Source organism: Coffea arabica, chromosome 9c, assembly GCF_036785885.1.
Source record: "Coffea arabica cultivar ET-39 chromosome 9c, Coffea Arabica ET-39 HiFi, whole genome shotgun sequence".
Lineage (NCBI taxonomy): Eukaryota > Viridiplantae > Streptophyta > Magnoliopsida > Gentianales > Rubiaceae > Coffea > Coffea arabica.
In genome coordinates, this window is record NC_092326.1 from 28,637,495 (window position 1) to 28,649,053 (window position 11,559).

Consider the following 11,559-nt stretch of genomic DNA (forward strand, 5'->3'; position numbering starts at 1 on the left):
ACTACCAAAACATCTTATACAACATTAATTGTAACATACAAGCATCATACAACAAGTTGGGCAGAATTTTCCAAACCCTAGTTCATCATATAAAGAGGGAAAAAACTTCCAAACATGCTAGCATACATGATTCCACTACTACTCAAGTTACTAGACTTAATTTAACCAAGATTGAAAGAAAAATTTAGAGAGATATCATCTTACTTACCTTAATATGAGTTCTCCAAGTGTAGCCCAAGCCTTCTCTTTCCAAAATTTCACCACCAAACACTAGCTAATCAGTCAAGGAGAAGTTTAATCGGTTTAGTTCTTTTGATTTCTCACTTTGTAGCTTGAATCAAGAAGAAATGAAGAAAGTTCACTCTTGTTCTTCTCCTCTCTCTCTCTCAGCTCCCTTGGCAGAAATATGAAGAGGTATGAAGCTAAGTTGTCTTATATTAAAGCCAAAAGGATTAGAACTAATGGTGTCCACAAATTGCCCAACACTTGGCCTAATCTTGGCCACTAATTTTTCTCTTTCTTTCCCTTGCTTATGAGCCACAAATTTCGGTCAAGCTTGCTGCCAAGAGAGAAGATATTTTGCTCAAGTTCAATAAATTTGTTTGGTAAGAAAAAATGGTAGTCAAGTGGTGCGTTCAAACGGTAGTGCGCGGGACCCGCCGGTTCGCGCCGTTTTTCTTAAAAACTCACGTACTAGGGTTTTTACTTCCCATTCACTAACCTTATATCATTGCTACCAATCACATATTATTTCTCACTTAAAAGTCACTTTTAATCCTCAAATTTAATCCTTACTCTGTACCGAAAATTCATCCGGCGAAAAATCGCGAAAACCCTAATTTTGCTCCAAACTTTAAACCGAAGCGTAAAACCCTATTTTCTAGGTTTATCTACACTTAATGTGAAATATTTGGGTAGTGGCCTTTGGTAAATACTAATTTTCAAATAAAAGGGTATTTTTGAGGAAAAAATACAAGGAATTTGCGAGTCCTCACACGAACTCCGCCTCGTTGTCCTCTACTATATCCCTCTCCTCTCCTCCTTCTATCTATCCCGCATCCACTCCTCCTCCACCACATCCGCTATCTCCCCCAACCCTAATCTCGCCGGCTTCGAAGCTGTCCTTCTTGTCCTCTACTCATCTGAAGTCAAGGCTCATTCGGGTATACCCGTGCTCATTTCAATCCCTGATCTCTCTCAACCTTCTCTTTATCACTCCTCTCGAAATTCCCCTTCGAATAAATCGAACCCCATTAACAATAACCCCTCGTCTCGGCCTCTAGTCGGCGTTCTATCGCCTCCTCTCGAACCCCAGATGGCGGTGAAGTCTACTAAACGAGCTTCCATTGTAGGCATTGCCCTTGATTGTTATTATAAGCAGATCTCGCAAATGCCCAGTTGGTCAAAGCTTGATTTTTACAAATTTTCGGCAGATTGGGCAAGTCAGGATTGCCCTTGTAAATCTGATTTCGATGATTTTACTACCCAAAAACCTGATAATTTTACTGAAAGTAGCCATGGGCTTTCGGGTGACTCGAGGGGTCACAATGAGATTGAGGATGTTGTGGAAGATATTCGGCATTTGCGAAGTAAGGGGAGGGATGACGAGTTGCGGTCACAGGGGGTGAGAATTCCGCTGCCATGGGAGTTATTACAGCCGGCATTGAGGATTTTGGGCACTGCTTGCTAGGGCATTTGATTACAGAGGATGTGAAAGCAGCAACTTCAGTGGCAATAAGGAGCTTGTATGCTGGGCCTCCCATGACCTGAACCCGCAGGCCATTTTGGCGACTAACAGTCTGATTTAGCTAGATAACAGGGCACGCGAGGCTGTTGCTGCAGCTGCAGCTGCCAGTGCTACCTCCAATGCTAATACACCCAGTAAGGCTAAAAAGCCTGAGATCCTTTTGGTTTCTAAGTGATATCAAAAGTGAATGAGATAATTTGCTTTAATTCTTGAATGTGAGTTTGTATGTGGAATTATGTAGGTATAGGTGTAGATTATACGCGAGTAATGAGTAGCTTATTTTGAACTTGGAACTCAGCCTGAAAGTTGTGTATCATTATTACTGTGATATGAATAGGTGTTCCAATTGCTTATATTTGGACTTAAAAAAAATATAAATAAATAAATCGAATGAATATGTAAGTTTTGATGATTATGTAGTGCTCTTGGAATATGTAGTTGTAATGTAATTAGGTACAAGTATAGATTAGTATCAAAATTAAAAGAAGAAAACATATGTTTTATATGCAAACATTTTCTTATAAGAACTACAGCTACCATTTTATTCATTGTCTTCGAGCTTATAATGCACATTATCATTTCGTAGGGATATCATTGGTTTGTTATTGTCTTGCAGCTCATTATGCTGATGCTATTGGTCCCTGCCATGGAATTCCCAATTATTGTGATGTTTGGGTAAGTATATACTCCTTTCTATCTATGTTAGACTTGTTTCAAATGGTTGGGTCTTGTCAACAAAGTTTCTGTAAAAGTGACAATTTTCACTTTGTTCTAGGAGACATTTGCATATAAACAAGCTACAAGTGGTCTCTGATTTGTGTTTGATTTTCCTGCCAATTAATGAATATGATAGGAGTAATTTTCTTTTCCTTCCTTTTGGAAGTTTTTGCATGGTTTAGTTGAGTTGTTTGTGTGAGAGTAATTGATTTAGCTTCCTTTTTTTTGCATTATTGTTTGCTGATTTATTGGCCAAGAGGGCTCTCAATTAGTTTTAGGACCAAGAATTCCTTCTATAGTTTTCTAGTGCTAGTATTAGCTTCAAGTTAGCTTCTTAATGTCTCCTGCAGTCGACTGATTTTTGTTATTATTTGCAGCAATTGAACCTGTTGACAGAGGCTTCGGATTCGGATTTGGGTCTAGGATATTACAATCTACCAATCAAGCTACCATTTTCGCTTGTGGTACCCTTATACTCTCTATCTCCTCTTTGCTTCTTTTTTTCTGTTATTTATAGCCAATCCAATTCACTATAAATTTATACTTTCTAAATCATCCTAAAAATTGAAATGTTGCTATACAGCTACTAAATGCACTATGTATATAATGCATATGTAGGTGCACAGTGGTTAATGTGATTTAATAGCTAAGACTAATTACTATGATTTTTTTTGTACTTTTTTGTGTTCTTGCTCCAGTTCATGACAATCTCAAATATGGCTGTGTTCCATTTTGTTTACTTTTCATTGTTGTTGTTTGGGAAGATTAAATTAACTGCCGTGTCTTCATTATGTTACTTGCTGCCCTTTTATGGACAACAAGTGATTTTGCAGCATAAGCCTATTTTCAACTATATATACTTGTCTAAATTGTGTTATTTTTGTAAATGAGACACTCTTGTAATTTTCCAGCATATATGAGACCTTAAATTGTGACTAAGGCATATTTATTATAGATACAGTGGCTGTTGCGATTCAAAAATAGCATAAGTTATTGAACCTTAATCCTTGGTCTGTGACAATATTAACATGTAATTTGCCAAAGAATTTAGTAAATGCTTGTTACTTTTGTTTTTTTATTTAGGAAATTTGAAGGCTGTTATACGTCTTTGATATTAAGAGTTTTCTTTGTCTGTGACAATACTTGGTTTTTACTCTCTATAATTGGTTCCTATGTGCATATTAAGAGCTATCTTTGCTTTTATTTTGTCTCTTATTCTGCTCTTTATGTAGTCACTATTTGGATGAGAGTTTAAATAAATGAGACTTTATTTTTTGTGAATCCTCATTTGATTTTCCTTGTCTCAAGTTTGTTTTGTCATCTACTAATAATTGTATTTTTCTACTGCAGATATATTGCACATTTTAGAGTTTTGGAAGATGAGTAGCCGAGGCTACTTATTAGCTCAAAAACTGGTTATAGTGCTATCTTATGCTTAGGAAATGTTTCGTATAACACAAAAATGTTTTGGGACTTGGATTCGTTTTGTACTGCTCCTTTGCCTTATATGATACAACTCATTCTAATACTACTTGTCAAACTCTTTATAATGTGATGTTGCACATGATTATGATATTGGAAGGATTATTATAATATTTTGGCATTTTCTATTGTAATGGGTGAATGTGTTTGTTATTCATTAAGCATTGTTGGTGGCTCCCATTTTTTTATATTACTCTGGCAAGAAATACATCAAACTACACAGTGACAAGATATTGTAAATGAATCACATTTGTCCAATGACAAGTGCCTAATGTCAGTAAATCAAATGTCTTTATTGACAACAATTGTTGTAATTGAATTAAATTCTATATTGACGACAATATGTTGTCACTGTTGAAAGGTGTTTAGTGACAACAAAATTGCTAGTAATTGGACCATATACTGATGACCATTGTTGAGTTTTAGTGACGATATTGTTTCATGCATCATTGATAAGAAGTCATGTTGTCACTAAACTTAAAGCATTTATTGATGAGAAAAGTTGTCACAAAAGCTCTTTATTCACTGACGACTTTTAAGTCATCAATGTATACTTTTACCGACGGGCATTCAGTGACGACCCTGTGATGACCGAAAAGTTGTCAGTAAAATCCATTAGTGATGACTTTTTATTTTTTTGTGACAAGAATAGATTGTCACTAAAGGTCAAATTTCTTGTAGTGTTTAGTCCGCCTTAGGGGGAGGTGGGTCTGTCACAAGTGGTATTAGAGCCTAGGTTTGAATTGGCCTGGGCGTGTTAGAAATGCTCGACTTGAGGATTATTTTGATTATGTTCCTTAAGGTTATTTACATTTACTTACCCTTTTGGTGTAGGATGGATGGACATAGTGGGCCTAATGATAGCCCTGCTGGTGAGCGACCGCATGGGGTGCTTCCGGTAATTAAGTACCAGATCCGGCCAAGAGGAGCCGTCGTACGGTGGAGTCCGGCGAACTGCCTCCGACGTTGTGAGTGCTATCACACTTACGCCTACCCTAACACCTTAGTGTTGGCAGAGGAACGGAAGGAGTTTGTAAAAGATAACGCTAGGCTTGAGGCTGAGGTGAACCAACTGAGGGCGGCCAACGAGAAACAAGCTGAGCGCATCAAGGAGCTAGAGTACGATGTGATTGAGGGAGAAGATAGGGTGGATGACCTGTGCGCTCAACTTAGGGAGGCACGTGAGCGTATGACTAAGCGAGCTTGGAAACTTAGGGTTCGAGCCGAGTCGATCCTGAACCTTTGTGACGACCTGCTCGAGGAGGAGAACGACGAGGCGTCGTGCACAGGGGGTGGGGCAGGAGGTGAATCCACCCCGTCGGGTGGGTTCACTAGCCCGACGATGGACTAGGCCGTACTTTTGGGGGGTTTTTTGGAGGTTTTTGACTATTGTATATAGGATGGATAGGGATGGATAGATCTGGGAAAGAGCGTTAGCTAGCCGTTTTGTACGTTTGGACTCGCAAGGTGTATATTACTTTTGATAGTGCCTTTCTCTTGTGGACTGTTTTATTGTACCTAACTTGACTGCTTGATGATATGTGCTTTGTTTGACTTGTTTGGAATGTATATATATGCTTTGTTATTAAAGTTTTGGGTTCTTATTTACCGGTATGGTTACTTATTGCTCTAGTTACGTTTGCTTAGATTAATAGATATCATGGAAGGCACACGTAGTGGACGGGGACGTGGGCGTGGGAGTAGGTAACCTACGTCAGACTGGAGTGCTGGGGAAACCTCATCTGGACCTAATCCTGAACCGAGGATTGACCCCAACGTGCAAATAGCTGCCGCTATGCAGCAAATGACCAATCTGCTGGCACAAGCGGTGCAGCAACAAGGCCAAAACCCGAACCATAATCCTGGAAACCCTGGCAACCACGTCGAGAGCGAGGACAGAGCTCTCGAAAGATTCCAAAATTTTGCTCCACCCAAGTTTATTGGGGGCCCGATCAGGATATAGCCGAAAGGTGGTTCAAGAAGATGGTGGATATTTTTACGATCCTACACTACACCGAGGAAAGGCAGGTAACTTTTGCTGTCTCTCAGCTAGAAGGGGCGGCCCGTTCCTGGTGGAATGTTATTCGGCAAAAATGGGAACGGGAACAAATGTCCAGAACTTGGGTGAACTTTATGCGGGAGTTCAACGCAAAATTCTTCCCTCCTCTAGTTCAGGAGAGGAAGGAATACGAGTTTATCTGACTTCGTCAAGGGGCCCAGTCGGTAGCAGAGTACGAGAGCCAGTTCATCCACCTATCCAAATTTGCTCCTGAGCTGATCATGACTGAACAACATCGAATAAGATGTTTTATCCAGGGTCTGAACGTAGAAATTCAAAAGGATCTTGTGGTGGCCCAGATTAACGCTTTTAGCGAGGCCGTCGAGAAGGCACAACGAGTGGAAAGCACTAGATTCCAAGTAAGGAACTTCCAGGCAAAGAAGCGAGGCTTTCCTGGGAGCAGTTCAGGACAGGGGAAGAAGAGTGCTCCTCCCAAGTACGGACGGGGGTCTGGAGGTGGACGATAGACGGAGTAGGCAGAGGAACTCGGTCTAGGGGTGGCCAAGCTGGGCGAGGCCAAAGAGGAAAGTTTCAAGGAGGCTCAGCTTTAGCACCTCGCGGTCCCTGTGGGCATTGTGGGAAGCCAAACCACACGGAGGATAATTGCTGGAGGAAGAAAGGGAAATGTTTATGCTGCGGGAGTGCAGACCACCAATTGGCCACTTGCCCGGTCCTAAAACAAGATGGAAGAGGGAGCCAACAATCGCCGAGGACCAATTCTGGATCAGCTAAAGGAGACGGGACAAAACCTAAGGTCGCGGCTCGGGTGTACTCGTTAGAGCCCCAACAGGTCCCAGACTCCTCTGAGGTCGTGGAAAGTACGATCCCTGTATTTCACCGCTTTGCCAAAGTTTTAATAGATCCTGGTGCCACTCATTCCTTCGTTAACCCTAATTTCATGTGTGGCATTGATATAAAACCTGCTAGTTTACCATACGACCTAGAAGTTTGTACACCTACGGGGAATCAACGTTTGGTTACTAGTATGGTTTATAAGAATTGTGAAATGTGGATAGGAGAAAGGAGATTGTTAGGGGACTTGATTATCCTGTCCATCAAGGGGTATGATGTGATTCTGGGCATGGATTGGCTAGCTAGATATAATGCCCAACTAGACTGCAAAATGAAGGTGGTAGAGTTTCGCATTCCTGGGGAGGCGACTCTAAGGTTAGATATAAGGGGAAGGTTAGCCTCCTCTGCCCTGATCTCGGACATTCGGGCTAGAAAACTGTTAAATAGAGGGGCGCAGGGTTTTTCATACTTTCCAATCAACACCCCCATGGATAAGTTGAAGGTAGAGGACGTGGCCATAGTAAGGGAATATCCGAACGTGTTTCCTGATGAGTTAGTATCATTGCCTCCGTAGAGAGAGATAGAATTTAAGATTGACCTGCTACCGGGAACCTCGCCTATCTCAAAAACTTCATACCAAATGGCCCTGGCGGAGCTTAAAGAACTAAAATTGCAATTACATGATCTTTTGGAATGAGAATTCATTCACGAGAGTGGGTCTCCTTGGGGAGCTCCTGTCCTGTTTGTGAAGAAAAAGGACGGTAGTTTAAGGATGTGTATTGATTACAGGGGTCTGAACAACGTCACAGTTAAGAATAAGTATCCGCTACCCCATATTGATGAGTTGTTTGACCAGTTGCAAGGAGCAGTGGTCTTCTCGAAACTAGACCTCCGCCAAGGGTATTACCAGTTATTGATTAGAAAAGAGGATATTCCAAAAACCGCTTTCAATTCGAGATACGGGCATTATGAGTTCGCGGTTATGCGCTTCGGACTGAACAACGCCCCAGCCGCCTTCATGGACTTAATGCATAGGGTTTTCAAGCCCTACTTGGATCGATTTGTTGTGGTCTTCATCGACGACATCCTGGTTTACTCCAAAATGCATGAGGAGCACGAGCAACACTTGAGGATCGTCTTACAAACCTTAAGAGACCATCAATTGTACGCCAAGTTCAATAAGTGCGAATTTTGGCTGGAAAAATTTTTTTTTTAGGGCACGTAATTTCTCGAGGAGGGCATTTCAGTTGACCTGGCAAAAGTTGAGGCCGTGACTAATTGGAAGAGACCAGAAAACCCCACCGAGGTTCGTAGCTTTCTAGGTTTAGCGGGGTATTACCGGCATTTTATTAAAGATTTTTCTAAGTTGGCCAGTCCTTTAACCGACTTGACGAAAAAGCATAGCCATTTTGTGTGGAATGCCAAATGTGACACGAGCTTTCAGGAGTTAAAGAAAAGGTTGACCACAGCGCCAGTTTTAGTCCTGCTTAAGGGAGTTGATGGGTTTGCCGTTTATACCGATGCGTCACGAGAAGGCTTAGGGTGTGTACTGATGCAGAACCGAAATGTGATATCTTTTGCCTCTAGGAAGTTAAAACCCCATGAGCAAAACTACCCAACCCATGATCTGGAGTTAGCCGCGGTTGTTTTCGCTCTGAAGAAATGGAGGCACTACCTATATGGGGTAACATTCGAGGTGTATTCAGACCATAAAAGCCTTAGGTATCTTTTCTCTCAAAAGGAACTGAATATGAGACAGCGAAGGTGGATGGAATTTTTGGAGGATTACGACTGTACCATCAACTACCATCCGGGGAAGGCAAACGTAGTGGCCAATGCCTTAAGTCGCAAGGCTCAGGTAGCAGGACTAATGATCAAAGAGTGGGATTTGTTGGAAGCATTTGCGAGTGGAAACCCTGCCTTGGGAGTCATAAGGTAGTTTTCGGTAATATTAGGGTAACCTCTACCCTATTGGAGCGAATCAAAGAAACTCAAAAGAAGAATTCAATGGTACGAAAATGGGGAGAGAAGGTGGAAAAAAGGGAAAACGACTGATTTCAACTTTAGTCCTGAGGGTATTTTAAAGTACCGAAACCGAATAGTAGTGCCGAAGGGATGAAGCATTGAAAACAGAGATTTTAGAGGAGGCCCATCGGTCCAAGTATACAATCCATCCAGGTAGCAACAAGATGTATCAGGACCTGAAAGGAGCCTATTGGTAGGACAATATGAAGAAGGAAATCGCTCTGTACGTGCAAAAATGTCTCGTTTGCCAACAGGTTAAGACGGAGCATAAAAAACCATTGGGCTTGTTACAACCCCTTGAGATACCCGAGTGGAAGTGGAAAATATTACAATGGACTTCGTTTCGGGTTTGCTGCGAACGCAACGAGGACACGATGCCGTTTGGGTGATCGTCGATCGATTAACCAAGTCGGCCCATTTCTTGCCGGTAAACATGAAGTATTCCATGGACAAGTTGACTCAGATGTATATGGATGAGATTGTGAGGCTACACGGAGTTCCTGTTAGTATCGTCTCCGATAGAGATCTCCGTTTCATATCTAGGTTTTGGCAGAAATTCCAAGAAACTCTGGGGACTAAACTCAACTTGAGCACGACCTATCACCCTTAGACGGATGGACAATCGGAGCGAACAATCCAAATTCTCGAAGACATGTTACGGACCTGCATTCTGGATTTTGGAGGTAATTGGGGTCAACACATGACCTTAGTAGAATTTGCTTATAATAACAGCTACCATTCATCGATTCAAATAGGTCCATATGAGGCACTATATGGACGAAAATGCCGGTCACCAATCTACTAGGATGAAGTGGGCGAGAGAAAGGCGTTAGATCCAGCAACTATTCCATGGATGGAGGAGGCTCGAGAAAAGGTTAAGTTGATACGACAACGACTCCAAACCGCTCAAAGCTGACAAAAGAGCTATGCAAACAATCGAAATTGGGGACCATGTGTTTCTTAAAGTCATACCATTACGGAGCATCACAGCAGGTAGAGGAAAGAAGCTCCAACTGAGGTTCGTTGGACCTTATAAGATTCTCCAAAGGGTTGGTAAAGTAGCGTATCGCTTGGAACTACCGTCCAGTCTCTCTCGAATTCACGATGTCTTCTACATCTCAATGCTTAAGAAGTACTATCCCAACCCATCCCATATCTTACAGCCAGAGGAAATCGACATAGATGAATCGTTCGCTTACGAAGAGAAACCTATCCAATTGCTTGATCGAAAAGTTAAAGAGCTGAGAAACAAGCAGATTTTGTTGGTTAAGATATTGTGGAGAAACCATGGGGTAGAGGAAGCTACCTGGGAGGTGGAAGAAGAGATGCAAAAGAAATATCCTGAACTTTTCGTGAATCAAGGTGGGAAATTTCGAGGGCAAAATTCTTTTACGGGGGAGAGAGTGTGAGAACCCGTAAATTTCTCAATTTCTAGGCCTTATTTTATTTATTTACACGCCTTTTATGCATTTTCTGTAGTAGGAAAATTTTTTAGATAAATTTTATGGGTAAATATAGTTTTTAAATGATTTTTCTAGTATCGGTTAGTTTTTGAGAAATTAAGAGCGTATACCGGACGTGGGACCCGCTAGTGCGGAAAGTTCGAAAAAATTCGGCTAGTTAGGTTAAGTTTTATATACCGGGTTTATTTTAGCAGGTCTTAAGAGATAACTAGAGGTTACTAAATGAGTTGGTGTGAGAGGGACAAAAAGGATAGCTATGCATTAAATGGAGTGACAAGTGTCACTTGGAGATTCATTCTTACATTTGACCACTATTCACCATTTTACCAAATAAACCAAAAATTGACAAAAAATCTCTTCATTTCAAGCTTCTCTTGGCTGAACCTTGCTAGGGAGAAAAGGGAAAAACTCTTCAACTTTCTTCATCTCAAATCTTGCTCAAGTTGTAAACCAACCGATTAATCTTGAAATCTCTCCATAAAAACCCTTAGCTTAGTGGTTGTGAGGTGATGAGTGAAGTGGTTTGGAAGCCTAAGGTGCTAAATTGCTTCCTTTCTTGGGTTGATAAGGTGAGTGGCTAAGGAACCCCTCTTTTCTATCTAATGATGTTTAATTAGTGGCTTGTGGTAGCCTAAGAGGTGATTGTATGGGTTATTTCATGATTTTGGTTGAGATTGGTGAATTTTTCTATTTATTCATGATTTTTTTGTTTTTATATGTTTAATATTGTGTGGCCATGGATGATGGTTGGGAATGGCTTAGAATGAAGCTATAGTGCGTAAATTGTGGCTATTTACGGAAAATTTCTGCTATGAAAAGAAATTTCGGAATTAGGGTTTCAATTAACCCCATTCTGCCTGGTACTGTTTCCTCTAGTTAGAGGCTGAATTAGCCTTGGGTTAAAACATGAAAGTTGTAGAGAATTATATTTTATAGTTGTCTACAAAATTTCAACCTAATCGGAGCAACGTAGCCTGTGAAAAGACTGAAATATCCATGCTGCCCTATTTCTGTCCGAACCTGATAATCCGCTTCTGTAATTGGTTGGTTTGACCAGGAGTACTACTGATTTGGTTGTTGATGTATTCTTAATAAATATATCCTGGTATCTTAGCTTTCGGATGGCTTTGGAATCACGTGAATTGGACTTTTGTAGCCTGAATTATGGTTATTTAATCAGAATGCGGTTCGCTAACCTGTTTATGCGGTTCTGGTTTGGTACATTGAACTTTTGACCTAGTTGTGCTACAAACTGGACTGAGTGGTATTCTTTA

General features: G+C 41.1%; 1 long non-coding RNA gene and 1 pseudogene across 1 annotated transcript; both read left to right on the plus strand.

The window, feature by feature from the left end:
* Nucleotides 1-2,102, plus strand: part of LOC140014165 (uncharacterized) — a 36,672-nt pseudogene extending 34,570 nt beyond the window's left edge.
* A 741-nt stretch (nucleotides 2,103-2,843) lies between these two features.
* On the plus strand, nucleotides 2,844-3,927 carry LOC140014353 (uncharacterized). Its single transcript, XR_011821102.1, has 2 exons — nucleotides 2,844-2,928; nucleotides 3,815-3,927. It is a non-coding gene; the product is annotated as an uncharacterized lncRNA (long non-coding RNA).
* The last annotated feature ends 7,632 nt before the right edge of the window (nucleotides 3,928-11,559 follow it).